General features: G+C 39.3%; 1 pseudogene; it reads left to right on the plus strand.

Moving 5' to 3' along the window:
- Positions 1-17,138: 17,138 nt before the first annotated feature.
- Positions 17,139-21,595, plus strand: part of LOC127619472 (trafficking kinesin-binding protein 1-like) — a 42,758-nt pseudogene continuing 38,301 nt past the window's right edge.

A 21,595-nucleotide genomic window follows, 5' to 3' on the forward strand; every position in this document is an offset into this window, starting at 1 on the left:
TTTGCAATGGAATATAGATAGTTTTTGATTCTCAAGATTAATATTCTTATTGAAATCCAACTTTTCCAAAATATTTAGGCGATCACAGCATATGCTTTTATGTGCAATAAAGGGTTTACTTAATTCCAAAAGTATCTGTATCCACATGATACACACACACACACACAAGCATGCATGCACGCACGCACGCACGCACGGATGTATGCATGCATATTTAAATAATTTATTTATGTCCAGGACAGGACACAAATATTAGAGGTACAAAACAGAATAGTCAACCCATGGACCAGTTACATCAGTTCTCTTATGATTATGTTCACTTGACATTGCGTCATGCTGACACATATGGGAAAATCCTTTTACGACGACCTAGTTGACACCTTTCTACAATAACGCCAATTCTAAGATTGGCTATGGTGTTTAAGCCCTGCCCTTTTAGGCACAAACTGTCCGGTATACAAGTGGGCATGCAAACACCATTCCTCAGAATTTTCTTCCTTCAAGACTATGGACATCAGTTGAACCAGTTGAAACTGGAGAAACCACTTCCACTGAAATCTACTCAAACAATGTTGGGTCCCATTGAGGCAGATTCCGCCATCGTACTGTTAGGTCTCTTACACATGAGTCATCTCCAGAGCTGGCTCAAGCATCTGGTTCTGCGGCACGCATGGCATCAGGGGTGCAATCACATTGCCGTAACTTGCTACTGTCCAGCTGATCTAGCACCATGGACATCTCCAGCCTTTTACCGTCAGGGTGTTATGCTGGGTCAGGTTTTCAAGCAGAAAGTAGTGACCACGGACACATTCAACGCAGGCTGAGGTGTGTTGTGACAGACGTCTTCCCTTTGGCACCTGGACAGGTGCAAAGAAGGCATGGCACATCAACTGCCTGGAACTGTTAGCTGTTTTTCTATCCCTGAAGGCTTTTAATTCTGAGATACAGAATCACCATGTACTTAAATCGCTGGGGCAGAATTAATTCGCAGTCAATGGTAAGCCTGGTACAGCGCCTCCTCTTGAGGAGACATATGTCCCAGGACGTCTGAATTATGGTGTGGATCTGTTGTCATGTGAAGGAGCAATGCCAGGCAAATGGAGACTTCATCCTCAGACTGTCATGAGGATTTGGGAAATATTTGGCAAAACGGAGATCGATCTATTTGCCTTCACAGAGAATGCCCACTGTACCCGCTTATACTCCAAGTCCCAAGCTCTGCAGGAGTGGACACAATGGCCCACAAATGGCCTGCAAAAAGGAAATATGCATTTCCCCCAGTGTGCCTCCATCACTCTGTCATATGCAAAGTCAGAGAGGACAAAGAATCTATTATATTTGTTGTGCCAAAGTGGCCCAATCAGTCCTGGTTTTCCGCTGGTTGTCCTAGAAATACAGCTGAGGAGGGATCTCCTCTCTCAAGCGCAGGGCACAATCTGACATCTTCAGCCCAAGCTGTGGAACTTGCATGTGTGGCCCCTAAATGGAGCATATTAAACGTGCCAGACTCAGTCGGTTGTGAACACAATTTTACAGGCTAGAGCACAGTCTACCTGCACTTTTATGCACTGAAATGGAATGGAATGTGTATGGAGTGGTGGTGGTGGTGTAGTGGACTAAAGCACATCACTGGTAATCAGAAGGTTGCTGGTTCGATCCCCACAGCCACTACCATTGTGTCCTTGAGCAAGACACTTAATCCAAGTTGCTCCGGGGGAATTGTCCCTGTAATAAGTGCACTGTAAGTCGCTTTGGATAAAAGCGTCTGCCAAATGCATAAATGTAAATGTAAATGTAAATGTGTTCAATAATTGGTGCTCAACGCTCAAAGTTTATGAAGCGACTATATCTGTGTAACAAGCAGCTGAACATGGCTCCTCTATAGGCAAACATTATTTGATCACAAAGTTCCATATTGGAACAAGGCAGCTAAATCCCCCTCGCCCGGCTACAGTCCTGACTTGGGACCTAACTTTGGTCTTAAAAGTGCTCGCGGGGCCCCTCTTTAAGCATCTGGACTCTGTTGAATTGCATGTGGTTTATTTTAAGACCGCATTACTGTTGGCTATGGCCTCAATAAAATGGGTCGATGATTTGCCAGCACTATCAGTTAACAACTCGTGTCTGGAGTTTGGTCCGGGTCTCTCAAAAGCCACCATCAAGCAAAAGACTTTCTCATTGGATCATTGATGCGATCACCATGGCTTATGAATCACAGGGTGCGAATTGCCTATTGGTGTTAGAGCACATACAACTAGAGGCGTGGCCTCTTCATGGACATGGACGAACGATGTGTCCTTACAAGACATGCTTTGCAGCAGTTTGGTCTTCTCAATCCAGGACTGCGACGCCATGTTCTTTCAAGTATTACGTTTCGGTATCACTCTTTATGAGGGTTATGTTGTGTAGTGTAGCATGATGGGACTCTGTTTCCCCATATGTGTCAGCATGACGCAGTGTCAATTGAACTGAATTGTAACTGAATGTCTTGGTTATGTACTGTATGTAACCTTGGTTCCCTGAGATGAAGGAAACGAGACATTGCATTAGCTGGCCACAATACAGGTGCGAGCGATGCGCTTTTGTCCCTCAGACAGAAACTTCTGAGGAATAGTGTTTATGCGCCCACTTATATACCAGACAGCTTTGCGTCTAAAATGCTGGGCTTAAACACCATAACCAATCTTAGAATTGCCATTACTGTAGAAGGGTTTCAACTAGGTCGTCGGAAAAGGATTTTCCCATATGCGTCAGCATGATGCAATGTCTCGTTCCCTTCATCTCAGGGAACCGAGGTTACATATGTAACGGAGACGATTACCAGACTACACATCACAGCATAGCAATTCATCAGGTATGCAAGTAACAACATCTCTGCCATATATCAGAATCAGAATGAGCTTTATTGCCAATAAAGTGTTTTGGTGTGTGTCTGTGTGGGTTGCTCTCTCTCCTAGCTGGCATCCGGCTCACTCTTATAAACCGTCTCCACTCTCACTGCAATGACAAACAGCTGTTAGAGAAAATCATTGCCAGGTGATGATCCTTACCCTTCTCATCTCCTTATTTTGCTCTCCATTCACAAGCCGGCACTCAACCACGCCCCCACCACCACATACCCCCATCACCCGACTCAGGGCAGGGAGCCATCCGGCCTGCCCAGTGCACCCCCCATTTCTGGAGAGAAAGTCCGGTCTATGGGCCACCTTGAACTTAAAAGGCTGAAGAGCCAGACACCAACGTGTTATCTGCGTGTTGATATCCTTCATGCGATGGAGTCACTGGAGCAGGGTCCAAAAGTAGTCCAAACAGAGGGTGAAAGCCTTTCCCAGGAGGTAGTACCGAAGGGTGAGGACCGCTCACTTGATGTTTCTCAATGGTGCTGTAGACCACCTGGGACAACACGGCTCCCAATCCCCTGTCTGATGTGTCAGTCTGTACAACAAAAGGGAGAGAAAAATCAGGAGCATTTAGCAATGGCCAACCACAAATGCAGCTTTCACCTGCATAAAAGCCTGGTAGCATGGCTCAGACTACTGGACCAGGTCTGGGGCTCCCTTTTTAGTGGTCAGTGGGCTGGTGACTTCCAAATAATTAGGCACAAACCCCCAGTCTCACAGGTCTCAGGCTTATAATTGCTGCCGCAACCGCTGCAGTCTTATCAATTTGGGGTTCCACCCAAGAGGTTAATACGACCGAAAAGGGGCGAGAACACGTCTGAGAATTCTATTTGCAACTGGGCCACATCCGTGATTTGCGACAGTGAGAGGTGGTCTCCACAAGTGACCAGGGTGCTGCAATTGGTTTTTAAATGCACCTCTGGCCCTAGCTCCTCCCTCTCTGGTACCACCATCACCAAAGCCATGGGGAACACCTCCCTCCACGGTTTTAAGAAGTTGAGGTGGTAAATTTGCCATGTAAATTTACACTTGTCCAAATTTATTTAATACCCAATAATTAGTACAGCTCGCATAGTGTGCATGACATAAAAGTAGTGCCTTGATCAGTGAGGATTTTTTCAGTATGCCCAATTGGGAGGTAATTCTAAAGAGAGCCTCTGCAACACTACATGCTGAGATTTTGCGCAAAGACACTGCTTTTGGATATCGCGTTGCTTAGTCCACCAGAACCAACACAAAGCGATGCCCACGTGCCGCCTGCTCTAATGGCCCGACGAGGTCCATTCCAATTATTTCAAAGAGGACCTCAATCAAAGTCGCTCTTAGTATGGCCGGTGGATTCACCAGCTGACATTCACGGCATGCCGCACACTATCTGCTAGCATTCCCGCGAATGCCCGGCCAATAGAAACGAGCCATTAGACGGTTCAGTGGCTTTTTCTGAAGTTACCTGCCATCGGATTATAATGAGCCATCTGGAATAGCATTTCCAGATGGTTCTGTGGTATCAATAACTGGGTTGTATCTTCCTTTGTCTGAGTGTCCTGCATCACTCGATTCAGCCGGTCATTTATAATAGAAAAGTACGGATAGGCGAGTGCAATTGGGCAATTTGCAATTGAGTGCAACCACTGTTGCACTGACAAACAGCTGTTAGAGACAATAATTGCCAGGTGATGATCCTTACCATTGTCATCTCCTGATTTCACTCTCCATTCACAAGCCAGCGCTCAACCACGCCCCCACCAACACAATGTCCTAAGCTGCCAAATACAAATACCAATAGTTTGTACCTATAACTCAGTTCTGATATGATGTCCAGGAGCGGTTGATATTTAATGACTTTAGTCGTAAAAGCTGCCTCTAAGCTAGGGTCAAAGATGCTGCCTCTAGCATGGCCTCGAAAACAAACACATGTTTGGACTCTTCATTAACCGCATCAGAACATCACAACATCAGGAGTATTGGCAGAAAGATGAGAAAAAGGAGTTATTTTTGTAAAGACCAAACATGGAAGAATTAACTCAAGAGTGCTTATACATTCATACTGAGGGTGGAAAATATTTTGTTACGTCTTTTACTATAAGGTAAATTATCCTGTCATGACATGACAGTCCTTTGTATGCATTACAGCCATTCTAGACATGTGAAAATGCACACGCACACACACACACACACACACACACACACACGCGTGTTTTTATGAATGGTTTATGAGGACTTTCCACAGACATAGTGGTTTTTATACTGAACTAACTACATTTGCTGTCCCCTACCCCTCACTGAGACCTTTTGGCATATTTAGATTTTCAAAAAACATTGTTTATTATATATTTAAGCCATTTGAATTACGGGGATAACTTGAGGTGTCCTCATATAGCATAATACCCTCATAATTACCAGTGTGTAACATAAAAAGTTTCCTTCTTAACCGCATATACCAAAACACACACACACACACACACACACACACACACACACACACACACACACACACACACACACATACACAAACACACTAAAGCCTATCAGGTGACTCACCTTAGATAGCAGTAAGGCCATGCATGAGGTGAGGGGAGAGAATGACCTCAATGGATGAAAGAATTAGTCATCTGAGTGAGTAACCCACTCACACACACTCTCTTTCGCCCTCTCTCTCTCTTTCACACACAAGCACAAAAAGTTGTTGTACTTGCTTGTTTTGATTATTGGGGGGGTTACCCCTACGTCCCTACTGGAATCTTCACCCCTGTACACACATACAGGAGACCACGAGGAGACAATTTTTGTTTTTATCTTGAATTTTGTGTGTATGTGAGTGTGTGAAGGCCATTTCAGGGTTTATATGAGTATTAGTGTCTGAGAGATGTGTGTAGGTGTATTGTTTATGATGGTGAAAGATGGAGACAGAATGTTTATGTGCGTGCGTGAGCAAAAGTGTGTTCAGGCTTGTCAATGCTGAGTAATGCGTAGTGTGTGAGCAGGTGAGTGTGCTCACATTTAAAAAATGAAAAGAGAGTTGGCATTGGCCTAGTTATAAATTCTACAATACTTTGGGGTGTGTATTGTGTGCGCGTATGCCAGCTTTGTGTCTTTCTATAAAAGTCGCTTCGTTGTATTTCATACATTGTTTATGATGCTTTCAGATTTAATGTCAACAGATATTATCCCTCTATTAAATCTGACTGCTTCAAAACCCACTATGAGGACAGTAGGATACCGCCATCTGACGGCAGCTCTGCAAAAAACCCAAACATTAAAATGGCATAAATGATGCCTTTGAGGGGCACTTCAAAGGAGAAACTATCAAAGCAGCCTTGGTGTAGGGTCGTTCCAAGCAGAAGTTCCAATAATAATAATAAAAAAATAAATAAAAATGACTTAAGAGTTTTCCAAATAGTAATTTTAAGCCCTAGGGGGGTGGGTATGCTGTCCTTTTCTGCATATTGCGGCACCGTTTTTTGCGTTATGCATAACGCGGTGGCTCATTTTAGCTGATCGTGGCCCATTCGGCCCATTTCGCGGCCAAACCCACCGGCCAGTTCAGTTCTCCCAATGGCCCGTCCGCCCCAGATCAGGCCCAAAGTGCGTCGGCCCACCGGAAAATGCCCGTTATGCCAGATTACCAGTTCAGCCCTGGCCCTATACCCTTCAGCCATACACTAGCGGATTTAGGTATAGGCGACATGGGCAAGAGCCCAGGGCGGCATCTTGCCGGCAATGCCTGGGGCGGCGCGGGGTGGAATTTTGGAATGGTGACATTTGTGCAATCAGTTTTCTATCGCTCATTTGCATGTCACGTCAATGATATCATGTCACCGTGTGAGACTGTGGGTCAATTAATGTTGTCGGAGTGGGCGCCCTGATTCTATTTTTTTTTTTGTAAGCTAGGAAGGCTACTACCTGGGAAGTTCTCCCACTCAGAAATATGAGATGGGGAGGGGGGTGGGGGTTGTTCAGGTCTAACCACTGGAAGCCCGAGGTAGGGGAAGCGGGGAAATCTATCAAATAGCACACCTCTAACTTTGTACAGTACTAATGAAAATAAGCCACACTACAAAACGTTACAAAATAAAACTCAATTCATTTATAATACCGTGAATATATAGTTTAACAGACATATTGTTGCATTTTTTTCTGGTTTGTGTGAAATCGTTAAGAATAATATAAAACAGACAGTCTGTGCACCCCCCCCAGTTGAATTGGTTTAGTCTTGATTGGTTAACAGTGGTTATTATTGATGCTCGAGAGCCAAATCAAAACAAATGGATAAGAAAAGGTTTAAGCCATCAGGTGCCCAGTTTAGTTCTCTTCTTTATAAGTGTGTTATTCTATTTGTGTCTTTGTGTGATATAGGATTTGTGCAATTTAGTTTTATTTGTGTGTTTTTTGTTAGCAATAGTGTATTAGTGTAATAATTCGATCCTCTTTTTTATTTGTATCTATATACTACAATTTGTTTCTATTTGTCTTTGTTACTTCTTATTTTTGATATTTATGAGTATTTTGTATATATTTTAATATGTATATAGTAGTAAATGTTTTGATAATTTGTGTTGTTCCAAATGTCTGAAAACTGTCTGTTGCCCAGGGCGCCATACAATCTAAAACCGCCACTGCAGCCATACCAAGTTGAACCAGACATTCTTTTATTTACTTATACTTATTTATAACCTCTGTGGCATTATCAAAAGAGAGAGCATAACGTCAACTAGCGAGTTACGACAGTAAGTCACAGTTTGCGGATATTAGTCTCACCACAAACAATTTATACAATATATTATTTGATCATAATATGCATAACTATATACTATTTATTAAAAACAGGTTTACATAAAACCGACTTTTGTGTTGATAATAATATTTAAAAAAAAATTCAGTTCAGTGTTCTATAACAAAGCCAGATAAGTCACTATTCTTTTTTTAAATGGCTTACTCAAAAGTAATACTGGATTTAGAGGGTGACAAATCAGCAGACGCAAAAGGGCAACAATGGCAAATATACCAGGGGACTACATATAAGGCACTTGACTCACTGGATGGTATCACTGTCAGATTCAGCAGTGGCACAGGAATAATTATTTAATAATATCTCAGAAAGCATTGATAAAGGAGCAGTCAGTAACTTCAAAAGGACCCGTTTAAGGTGCAGGAGCTTTATTCAAAGAGTGCAGCACAACTGGGCAAACAGGATACAGTCTTTAGAATAGTTCATTAGTTGAACATAGGCATGTCCACAGGAGATTCTCTAGAGTCAACTCAGCAATCATCCATAAGAGCCATCAAGGTAATTTCAGGAACCAGTAGGTGAAGACATAAACCAAAACTCATGACAGGTAAGTATTCACTGGCTAGTATCATCAACAGCTCCTTGGATTAGAACAGAACTCAGGACAGGTAAGCATAACATTTCTTCAGAAGAAGGGATAACAAAAATCTCAAATGAGGAAACACAAAGAGAAATGCACACTCAGGCTAGGTATAAACTCAGTCCCTTTGCCCACAACTGAATCACAGTGAGGACAGTCTGTCTCCATGAGAGCTGACTCTGTTTGGGATCGGCCCAGACAGAAAACGCAGCTCTCATTCTTGTCTAATGGCGGGATGTGTCTCTCGCACAAGGAACAGTTACGGAACGACATTTTGAAAAAGACGCGAACATGTAAGTGATTCTTTTAGATATTATATATATAATTTATATCACACAAATACAACTGCTTTTTAAAAGGATACTCTACACCTGCCGACACGCTGCAGAGAATCAGAATGCTGAGGTCCGTTCACCAGTGAAGAATCAAGCAGTGAGGTGGAGAGATGTTCGCTGGTGCACTGCAGGGGAGCGGAGTGTCTTCTCGCTGCCGTGATGATTCCATCTGCTGACTCATGTGTATGGACGGCGAAAGGTAGAGGGCTTAGAGACAAGAGATGATCACTGTCTTGAAGGAAGTAATTCGGAGGAAATGATGTCTGTGCACCTGTTTTTATTGCAGTCAGTTTCACGCCAACACAGACGGGGCATATATAACACCATAGCCAATATTAGAATATTGCCATTATTATATAGAGAGGTTTCAAAAAGGTCTTGTATGAAGGCACTCCCCATATGCATTACTACACAATGTCAAGTGGACTGAGTCATGAGGGAAATGTAGTAGTTATAAAATATAACTTTGAATTAGCGGAGTGACTATTCAAGGAAAATCAAGAAATAGCCTAACAGTCAGGAATCAAACAAGGAAAGTCTCTTTTTCAATATAAACAGCACTCATAGAAAATACTAATCTAAAATTAAATCTGAGACACAAATAACATCCAGGAAAACATAAGACGAAGAGTCCTTCCATGCAGGGCCGTGCAGAGACCTTTGGAGGGGCAGGTGCTCAAAGTATAAAAGGGGCACATGGAACAAGACTTTAAATAGCGCGGTGCTCAAAATATCAATACAGTAATATATCGTGACACATTCCTTGCTGATTCGCGTATCGATACGGATGATTCTGTTTTGATACGGCAGCAAATGCTGTGATGCAGTTTTGGAAAAGAAACAGAACAGACAATTTTAAGTTTAAAAGTTAAAAAATATTTTCTGTCTAGAATAATTAGAAACTGAAGTGTCTTAAGTTGTACCAACCTGATGGCTTTTTGTTCTCTGTTATACAGAATAATTAAGAACAGCCGTTATAGTAAAAACTATAGTAAACGTTATAGTAAAATCAACGTGGCCCATGTTTCAGTACAGTAGAGTATAGTTTTATTTAATGCCATGTCAGCATTTGTGGCTATTTTGATGGCAAAAACTGAATTACAAAAATACAAGAGTTCCATTAATATAATAAAAACAAAAACAAAGCAAACAGAAAAAATACAGCAATTTTATTTTACAGCAAATACAACAGATTTTTTACATTAATGCGATACCTGTTCTGGTAAAATCTTACTAAATTCCTTGAGTGAGTATGCTGCCTTTGCTGTTGTTGTTGTTGCTGCTGCTAATACTAGAGTTGATCTGAGAGACTGTAGACATTAAAACAACAAACACATAGGAGATATATTAGCTGATTAAACAATTGTTATGTTATCATGACAAGATGTAAAGATTGCTGAGAGTGTTTGGAACTGGCTCACTGACCTGCCAAGGCTGACTGCTCCAAGAAAATAAGAGGGAGATGCTCACAGAGGCTGCTGCACACCAAGAGCTGCAGGTAGAGAAAATAAGATACCAGATTCATAAAAGTAAAATTATCTGAGAAAAAAAAAACATTAATGGGGGATAGGATGATGGTGGCCATGGCAGGGGTGAGAGTGAGACACAAACATCTATATAGACAGAGGTGTGTGTGCTTGTCTGTCTACATTACACAATAATGTGATCATGATTTCAAGTTGCATTGTGACTCTGAGATGTAGTTGGATTTTGATTGATTATGTCTAATCAAAAATATAAATAAAGAAACTAAAATGTGTATGTGTGTGTTCATTCTGTTGGCACCTACTAAAAATCACAGTGTAGCATTAATCTTACCAATAAGTGGAGGATGAGTTGTTGTAGGCTTTTATAACAGAAATTTCCTGTTGGCCATGTCCCTAAAAATGTTAATGACATTATTGTCATTTATTGGAATGTCCTTCTCAATGGCCAACAGAAGAAGGTCAGACAATCTCTCCTCTTTGCATAGGCTGCGAAGTTTGGTTTTCACAAGCTTCAGTTTTGAGAAGGAACTTATTCTTACCTGTTGTGCTCTTCATAAACCAGCTGGATAGGGATCCACTGCCTTTTGCTGACTCAAGCAGCTCCTTCTTTTTTTGTTTTTTATCCTCTCCTTGCGAGGCATCTTTGCACTGCAGAACACACACACAAACACAAAAGGAGATTTCATACCCTTTCCTGAAATCTACTAGGGTCACATCTCCTTCACACTGCACTTTGATGTCAGGTCAGGTATATTATTCATTTTATATGGACATTGATATTTTTACATGTATTTCCACAGAGATATTATTGAGTTTACAGGCTATAGTGGTCTTTGCAGTTGTAGAAAGATTTATATTTTAATCCTGTTCTGAATTGTTTTATATTGATAAATTCAGAGAATGAGAAAATCAGTATAAGCCTTATCAGTGTTGTTGTGATAATTATTTTAAGGCACTCTACATTTTTTTTAAATAAATACTGAAATAATAATAATAATAATTTAGTCAAAAGGCATAAAAAGACAAGACCCCTCGACGCCTGTGACTGTGAGTGAAACTTTTCTCCCTCAAACAGCAAGCTAACGTTACTTCTACAGCCTACACACAGCAATATACAACATATCTGCATGCTCTCTTCACATCGTTCTTGTAAAATAATAATAATAAACAGTCACTTCACTGGGAATGAATCCCCACTTACCAGCTGCCGCGGTGTTGAAGATATCTTCCGGTAATTAAAAAATGCGCGTGCTGCGGCCGTGCGGCGTGAGGAATAGTCCCGGTCGGATGAGGTCGTCGTCAGGTGAAAGGTCATCATCTGGATAATTTTATTTAAGGCTAAATTATTAATCATACATTTGACTAATATTTAGATTTGGCATAGGCAGGCATTCACAAAAGGGCCTTTAATAAATAAAAAAATGAGAGGAATTTTTTCTTTGACAAAAGGGCACCAAGGGGCAAAGGGGCAGGTGCTCAAGCACCCAACGCCCCCCTCCTCTGCACGTGTGTGCTTCCATGAGTGCACAGAGAGTATTACAACATTCAAGGCCAGACAAAGACTGATTGTCACGGCAGTGTTTTTAAAGCACACCAAACGCTCCACTAACGAGCATCTGGTGTGACTCTTTAATGCTCTGGGAAGCGCGAGCAGGCAAACTAGGTAGATGAGTAAGCCTAAACGTTTAAATGTTTGTAATTTATGCAAGGAATACAAAAGCCCTAACATGGAGTGGATAGATACAGTGCATCCGGAAAGTATTCACAGCGCTTCACTTTTTCCACATTTTGTTATGTTACAGCCTTATTACAAAATGGATTAAATTCATTATTTTCCTCAAAATTCTACAAACAATACCCCATAATGACAACGTGAAAGAAGTTTGTTTGAAATATTTGCTAATTTATTAAAAATAAAAACGAAAAAAAAAAAATCACATGTACATAAGTATCCACAGCCTTTGCCATTACACTCAAAATTGAGCTCAGGTGCATCCTGTTTCCACTGATCATCCTTGAGGTGTTTCTACTACAAATTGATTGGAGTCCACCTGTGGTAAATTCAGTTTATATATATATAAAACAGTGTCATCTGTAGAGATATTCTAAACAGCATTTTTTTTTTTTTTGGACTTGGGACGATACATTTTTATTTCATTCATTCATTCATTCATTCATTCATTCATTCATTCATTCATGCGTGCGTGCGTGCGTGCGTGTGCGTGCGCGCGCGTGCGGTCCAGAACAGACATATAGATATGTCAGGGGGTAGAAGAGTGGGGTGCAAACCCAGAGGAAGAGCAAAAGAGTTTAGTCCCAAATGGCCTGTATTACAGCTATGCTGTGCTTTGTCCAAAAGCATGGGACTGATAAAGGTTAACCCCCTACAGACAGAGGGTTATGACCAGGATAGCTGTGAATCTAGACTAAACCAAATGGCAACATAAATGAAAGATTATACTTTTGAGTATACAAACAATGTAAATTGTAATTATATCTGGCTTTAAATTGATTACTATTAGCATTGTAAATTTTGTTTCAGCATGTCCTAAAACCTATCCCAATACTGCCACCTTGTGATATCATTAGTTTGTCGCCTTCACGTGCTCTTAAAAATCGTTGTGGGTGATCAAAATAGTTTACTAAAAATTTGTAATAATTTCATTTGAAAAAATGTCATTATTTTCCTAAATTGTCTCTGCTCATTATTACAAGTTCATTTTATGCTCCTTAAACTGAGTCATTCAGACATTCGTTTGGCTATTCTGGACGGAGTGAATCGATCTGCAGTTGTTGGACGAGCACACGTTGGCCTTTTATAGCCGGAAATCAGTTAGTTTTATTGAATGTGAACACCAAAGAGCAGCGATACGAGGCATAGTACATAATGGTACATTAATACTGGCAATTAGATGACTGTATGTATATGTAAAATAGAGGGGTTAGAGTTAAAACAAACAAAAAGTATGGTCCATGTAGGTCATCAGGCTGTATAATTTCCTTTAAACACTCTCAGATACAATAGCATTTATGCTAAACAGATTCATTTTACTCTTAAAATCTCTTATCTCCAAAGAATCACCCAAGTAAGCAGTATGTTGCAATGGCAGAGAGAGGCCATTAACCTATCATCGTTATATATTAGTGGTCCTCCCTAGTTTAAGTATTCCCCTTTCTCCCTAATGTCCACTAGGTTGGACGGTTACTCACCTTAATCTGGGATTAACCCCTAGATTTTGAACACTGTTAAAGGCATCTCTCCCATCTTTTTATCAGGGTTGGAACTTGGAGACCATAGACGCTGTTATTAACAATTTTTTATTGATTCACATATTAAACACAGAATAAACAAAACATATATACACCGAATCAACAATTAACCCCCACTATTACCCCTCCCAATCTCCAACGGCCCCCAACAACATCCCAGTGGTCATACATGATTGTAGATCAGAGGGGTTACCAGGATATCATGTTTGGGGGGGGGCATTTGGCTTGTTTGGGGGGGCAACATAAACAATTGAAAATATCGGGGCAAAATTAATCTATACTACACACAATCTGTTTTAGTGCATATCTTTTTCTAAGCCAGGAACCCAGAAGATAGGCACAGTGCCCCTATTAGACTATAGGGCTTAAACTGGATTTTTGTTGTGTCAGACCTCACTCATCTGCTAGCGATGGAAAAATATGCACAAAACAATCCACTTTTAAATTGTAATTTATCATCAGATGCAGAGGCGTTTCCAGCATTGAAGGACATCCGGGGCTTAGCCCAGACAATTTTATTTTCACACTAGCAACCACTTCCCTGTAGTCCAAAGCTGGTGAGAGGGTATTATTTGAGTTTTGCTCTGGCTGGGCCTGTTTCTACAGTTCCTAAATCTTCCACTCTAGTACTATCCTCAACATCCTCTCTCCTCCCTGAATCATCTGTGATGCAAAAGAACAGATACAGCACATAACTTATTGCAAATCAGCTTCAAACAACTAATTCATCAAGTGCTACATATGTCAAATTGTGGACCAACACCATTGAAGAAAATGTATTGGGAAGAGCATATCAGTGGGATTGCCCTAAGATCTATCATGATTCTTGAATTTTCATGTACATTAACATAAAGTCATCACAAAAGAGTTATATTATAGTGAGTAAAGCGAGGTAAAAAAAATATTGAATATAAATAATTTTTATTTTTTGACATAAATAGTCAAAATGATGTATAAGATCCTAAGTTAAAGCAATACATGAATGACTTCAGTCTAAGTTCATTGACACACTATGGCATCGAACTGTATATAATTCTCATCATCTCTATGAGAATAATTCATCTGTCAAAATCCTTTCATTAGGATCATTGGGATAAACAATGTTTCACTTTTAACTTTCTCTAAAGTAAAGTGACTTATTAATTGTTACAAGTTTCCATGCCTGATTCTGGCACAGCTGCTGCTCCTCAGTCTGCTGCTCATCTTTGCTACACTCTACAAAACCATTTAATCAAATCAAAGTGTACATTTCCTACAAACTAATATCACAAAACAAGTCACACATACATTTTATGTTAATGCTTATTGGTTATCCTTGGTGAAAACAACACCTGATAAACAAGAAAAGTACACTCCGAATGGGGTTCGAACTGCAGTCTCCAGCATGAGAGGCAACTGCGTTAACTCGGAGCTACCAAGCTGCATCAACCTATACAAAGAGGTTAGAGGGTACAACTCTTGAGGTTTAGCGTACTGTGGGTGAAAGCCAGCTAGATGATGATCTTAAGACTTTAAGGACAAAAACAATTGTGAATTCTTACCCACTGACTTCTTTCGGAAAAATCCCCAAAGCCTCATTTGCTTAATTTTTGCTGTCTTTCCTGCTAATTGCCGTTAACTCGCCACTAAGTAACGTTAGTTGATGTCAACGACTGTGCAAGCTCCTCCTCTACCTGCTGCATATTCAACAGAGAGGAAGAAACGGAGTCGTTCATAGGCTACCGACAGCAAAGAAACTTATTCTATAGGCTAGATTCTATTCTATGTCTATTTTTACAGGCTGTATGCAGTAGGCCCTATGTGCAAAGCCAAAGCACAATGAAATAAGGCAACTTATGATTTCGGGGGTTTACATAGGCTTTTGTCCGGTTTCATATTTGTCAGTCAACTATTCAAAATACATTTGGGGCTACACTCAAAACATTCGGGGTTGAAGCCCAAAAATCGGCTGCCGCCGTCTCTGATCAGATGGACAGATTATTTCTCAAATTCTCAGGGGAGGCAGAGCTTATCCTAGGGGAGGCACTGCCTCCCCAGCCTCCCCCTAGACACGCCCCTGAGTGGAATATGAATTAAGGATGAATGATTTAGGAGACTCGCTAGCTGCTGAATAAGCTATTTGTCACAAGATATTTGGGTGGTAAAAGAATTGACAAAGCAGAACACGAGAGATCAAAGCACAATTCTGCAACATTCATTGCAGGTTCCTTGGTCAACGCCATTCATTTGAAGATAGCGCGTGTCATCCGAACAAACAGTGGATTAAAATATTTCAACATTGACTGGAGTCACCTCGCTTGTAAGTAGACGAATGTTTTTAATGACACAATGACAAAAGTATGATATTATCTAGGTTAATCATATGTACTCTTAGCTACTAGGAGGCCAAATCAAGTTGACCGTAATGCGAGAGGTGTTAATTTGTAATGGGTCGAAATGTATTTGTTTACGTAAGTAGATTCCTCATGTGCCGCCATGACGACACATCCGTAGACACGCCCTTTACAAAATTTACCACGTGATCTCACATTTCCTGAGAACAATAAATTCCACCAGATATGTCCTTCGCTATTTTAAGAGACAGCTGCATTTAAGGGTTATTTTTAGTGTCTAATCGAGTCTGAGACATGTCTGTGTGTAAGGGTGTCCAGTGATGCTGTGTTGTGTAATTTCAATATGAACATAGATGTTTACACATAGATGGACATACATTTAGACTTTAATTTGACCACGATTGTGGCAGTCACAGAGTATATATACTGATCTGTTGGATCTGTGTTGGTAAGCAAAGAGCGTGTTTACATCATAACATGTTATTGTGAGTGTGTACACGTGTGAATAGAACGTTTAAGTTAAAGGAATAGTTCGCTCAAAAATGTAAATTCTCTCATCATTTACTCACCATTCCATCCCAGATGTTTATGACTTTCTTTCTTCTGCAGAACACAAACAAAGACTTTTCAAAGAATATCTCAGAGTCTTCTGAAGTTTTCCAATTGGTTTTGGGTGAGAATGTTTCCGTTTTCGCGGAACATCTTCCCATTGCTGTCTCTTGGCATGATCATGATTTCAGGCTTAATTACACTTCCTAGTCTACTTGACACATGTGCAGAGCTAGATGGCACTGTAGGTAGTGTAATCAAGCTTGAAATCCTGATTGCAATGGAGACTGCTGATACAGTGAAAAAGGAGATACATTTTGGCCTGTTCTCACCCAAAACCGATTTGATCAATTCAGAAGACATGGATTAAACTACTGGAGTCTTATGGATTAATTTTATGCTGCCTTTATATGCTTTTTGGAGCTCCAAAGTTTTATCACCATTCACTTGCATTGTATGATCCTACAGAGCTGTGATATTGTTCTAAAATAACAATCTTCAATTGTGTTCTGCAGAAGAAAGAAAGTCATACACATCTGGGATGGCATGAGGGTGTGTAAATGATGAGAGAATTTTCATTTTGGATGAACTTTAAAACTAAAGAGTTTGTTGACAGTCACTGAAGAAATTAGATTAGAGATTTTTTTCTTCTACTGTGTATGTGATCATTAGTCAACAGCAACACTGACAAAAAATATTGGAGAAAAATGTGCTCTAAATAAATTATTGTTGTACTAATGCACCTTCAAAAATGTTATTTTTGTACAATATATGTTGCAATCAGTGTACAATATCTAAATCTCCTTGGTCTGTTTTGTTTACAGAGTGCTAAGGCTGTCCATGGGACATGTTCTAGTATCTCATTAAGAAGCTGCCAAGCTGGACGAGTCCAGTTCTGAGTGCTCGAGAACACACCCCACAGAATATGTGCTTCTCGGTTTCATCCCAGAAGAGCAGTATGTAGAAGGAACTGAGGAACCAGTGACCCTACCGCCACACACCCACTACAGGGATGCAGAGACAATAACAGGTCAGAATCTCTGCTTGTGTTTCTGGTTGTTTGTGTGTTTCTAAAAAAAATCTGCTTTTTTTATATGTAACATCTGTTGTATTTATGCTTAGTTATACAAAGGATGTTCATTTACATGTGTAGGTGAGAGCTTACCTAATTTTTCAGATTAAAAATGTATATTAATGAATTAACGAAGTTGAGATTTCAGCAAGGATGACACAAAGTATATTTGTTTTGGTTAGAAAAAATATGCCCTAAAATATGCTATAATAATTGTTAAAAGACCAGGGAGCAAATAGTTAAATTATGACACATAATTTATTCCATAGTACTTTTGGTGCTTTTCTGTTAGTGGAAAGTAAACAGATATGTAGATCATATTTCAAGATATTTAACTTCTTTATCATCCTGAGCCAGATCAATAGCATAACTTCACTTAGATCTCTCTCTCTCTCTGTAGATGTTTGTAACAGCACAGAGCTCCCTGAGGTGGAGATTATCAGTCTGTTGGAGGAGCAGTTGCCAGTCTACAGGCTGAGGGCTGACTGTGTGTATGGCTATGAACATGATGACTGGATCCACACACCTCTCATCTCGCCTGACACACGCATAGACTTCACCTCTGAGCAGATTGAGGAGACCCTCAACTATTTTTGTGAGTGAGAGGGGCCTGTGGTCATTATTAAGAATTTGCAGCCACTGTTGATCAGAGTGTGTCTGCTACCATTATGTTTATTTTCATAAAAGGTTGAAATGCTATACTTTTTATTTTGAATTATAGATTCGAATGTTTTCAGTTTCTCAATAAATGCTTTGTATAGTAACATTGAATTAAAACACAATGTGGAAAAACATGGATGTGTTTTAAAGCAGAAAATATTTTGGGAACAGTTCACAGTAAAATGTGTGAATCTTGGTTATACATATACTTATCAATTAATAAAAATAGATACTTTATTAATCAACTCATTAATCAGTAGAGTACTTCTAAAAGTAGGGACACCAAAATAGTTGCTAGACTTCAGTTACTGATTATCTGTTTTCCCATACCTTTATCTGGCAGGTGAGTGAGTTGTGCACTGATGTTTAAATTACAGTAATAAAAACTTATCTATCCAAGGAATTAGCAGTCAGCTATCCTGACCCCTGTTATTGTGTAGTATGATACTGCTGATTTCCCAGCTTTAAAAGGCCTAGATGTAATGGAATATGTACGGAGGATGTGATAAGATCAACATGAAAAATGAACTGTGGTGTCACTGACATTTTGCAGCCAGTAGATGGCACTGTTTTCTCTCTTTTGTTCCAAACATTGTTGTTTGTGAGTGAGATGTTGAATTTGGAATAAATTTAAGCTTAAAGCTGAAATGTGTAACCATTTCAGCATTAACTACTTTCTTTTATCCCAGCTTAATATGCAGAGACAACTACAATATGTAAGCCATTCATAGGTTAATTTTTTCAAAAACTGTTAACACTGTGTCTCTGTGGCGTAAAAAAAAAAATCCTGTTTGTTTTGAGTGACCCTCTTCGACATGCCCCAACAACATAACTCAACAAATGGTATGAGGTGGGACTATCTGACTGTTTGAACAATAGAAAATGAGGGGCGTATTCAGAAATCTGTTTTGAAGCAATGTTTATTTTTGCAATTCCATTCTGAAGCAATAGTGTTGCTGAAATTACATCAGCTTTTAAATCTACAGCTGAGAACAACTTGTATATTATTCCATATATATCAGCATAAGAGTTGTTAAGTAGTATTTCACAGACCTTGTTGTATTATCAACATTACTGTTGGGGGTATCGGGGCTCGGACCCTGGGTCACTAGCATGCAAGGGTTGCAGTCTTATCCCCTGATCAAAATGAGATACAAAGCACAAATCAGTCTTAGGGGAAAAGGCAATTCCAACACCTCAACAAGTAATAATCCAATGACCGCAAGTTCCTGAAGTAAAAAAAATCTCAAAAGTATAAGAACATACAGGCATATAGCACAGGGGGGAAAAACTGAGGCTGACTTACTTCAAGAAAAGACTGAGCAAATAACAACTGAAAAGACTGGGTTTAAATACAGATGGCAAAACTAGGCACAGGTGAACTAGGTCATTTATCAAACAGAGTGGAGAGAGTTCAAAAGGTTCATTGCTCTCCCTAGTGGCCAACTGGGGATTTGTCAGGAGTCTCACAATTAGAAGTTGTTTTGGTAAGGCAGTGTCTGCTGAGATCATAAATATAAATGCAAAAAAAGTGTTTTTAGTAAAAGATATGTTCTTTTCTCTTTAAGACAGGGGATTTAAAAATTTTGTTTTCAAGGCCTGTAAAAATCATGGAAATAAGCAAAATGTTTAAGTCAAATGGAAATTTCTACAGTGAATATAAATATTCTAGATTTGCTCGGCTCTAAAACATTTAATCTCCTAGATATTGCTTTTTTGAGAGCTTGTGAGTGTTAAACTTATATATAAGTATATATTTATCTATAAACTTATATACCATATTTATACAGTAATAACTAAATCTATTAAATCAAAAGATTGGTATCCAACATAAAAATGGAAATCCCTCCCAGTAATCTCTGTAATATAATAAATAAAATCCAGAAATAATAAACAACTGAAAAGTCAATTGAATTAAATAAATAAATATATTATAATATATTTATTTTAAATAAATATACATTTTCTAAATGTTCTCCCTACTTTTCATATAACAACATGTTTCTCTTCCATTTTAATCATTGACCTGCTACTCAGAATTTCTTTTCACATTTAAATAAGCAGTCTGAGAATCTGCACAGTTGAACCTTTCTGTAACCTTTACTTAATTTAAAAAAGTTTTGCTTACATAACTATTATAGATCTCCCCTCAGGGATATCAGACATATTGACATGAGAGTCTGACGCACATCAGTAAAAAGGATTTTAACACGCAATACAAAAGTTTCTCTGATTGGCTAGTGCATTTGCCACTGCCAGTGTGGCAATGGCAGTTATTGGTGAAATACTATTATTTAGATGATAATAATGAGTCATTACAATATTTATAAGAGATGAATACAATATTAACCAGTAATTCAGTATAAGGAAAAGGGCACAGCAACTGCACTGTGCAAAATGAGCTATAAACATGGAAACACTTCTAACTTCTAAAATTGGTTTAATAATTCATTGTCATTTTAGAAATGTTGAAATTAGTATTTGATGGGACATTATAATTGTACTGCAGTTTATAATTTTTTTAAGATTAGTGTTCAGACAGCTCAGCTATTATTCATTAAAATAATTATCATATATTTAAGTTCATAAATTCAGATTTCAGAGGGTTTTTCATATTTATTATGCTAAAATCATAATTACATTCATCCTAATTTTGACTCAGGCAAAATAATTCTAAAAATTATTTTAGTCTAGAACAGATTTGCATCCTGGATAATTTTATTTAGATGTGTAAGACATATTCAATTGGATAATTGAATTCAGTTCTTTACTTGGCCGCTTTTGAATAGCTTCAAGTGAATCTTCTGAATCTCATGTCAGATTTCTGTGCAGACAGAAGATACTAACAAAGTCAGCCATGCAATCAGCACTCATATCTGCTTCAAAAAGATCAGAAAACATAATCTGAGGTAACACTTTTATATACAGTGAGGAAAATAAGTATTTGAACACCCTGCTATTTTGCAAGTTCTCCCACTTGGAAATCATGGAGGGTTCTGAAATTGTCATCGTAGGTGCATGTCCACTGTGAGAGACATAATCTAAAAAAAAAATCCAGAAATCACAATATATGATTTTTTAACTATTTATTTGTATGATACAGCTGCAAATAAGTATTTGAACACCTGTCTATCAGCTAGAATTCTGACCCTCAATGACCTGTTAGTCTGCCTTTAAAATGTCCACCTCCACTCCATTTATTATCCTAAATTAGATGCACCTGTTTGAGGTCGTTAGCTGCATAAAGACACCTGTCCACCCCATACAATCAGTAAGAATCCAGCTACTAACATGGCGAAGACCAAAGAGCTGTCCAAAGACACTAGAGACAAAATTGTACACCTCCACAAGGCTGGAAAGGGCTACGGGAAATTGCCAAGCAGCTTGGTGAAAAAAGGTCCACTGTTGGAGCAATCATTAGAAAATGGAAGAAGCTAAACATGACTGTCAATCTCCCTCGGACTGGGGCTCCATGCAAGATCTTACCTCGTGGGGTCTCAATGATCCTAAGAAAGGTGAGAAATCAGCCCAGAACTACACGGGAGGAGCTGGTCAATGACCTGAAAAGAGCTGGGACCACCGTTTCCAAGTTTACTGTTGGTAATACACTAAGACGTCAT

The sequence above is a fragment of the Xyrauchen texanus genome, chromosome 26, assembly GCF_025860055.1.
Source record: "Xyrauchen texanus isolate HMW12.3.18 chromosome 26, RBS_HiC_50CHRs, whole genome shotgun sequence".
Taxonomy (NCBI): domain Eukaryota; kingdom Metazoa; phylum Chordata; class Actinopteri; order Cypriniformes; family Catostomidae; genus Xyrauchen; species Xyrauchen texanus.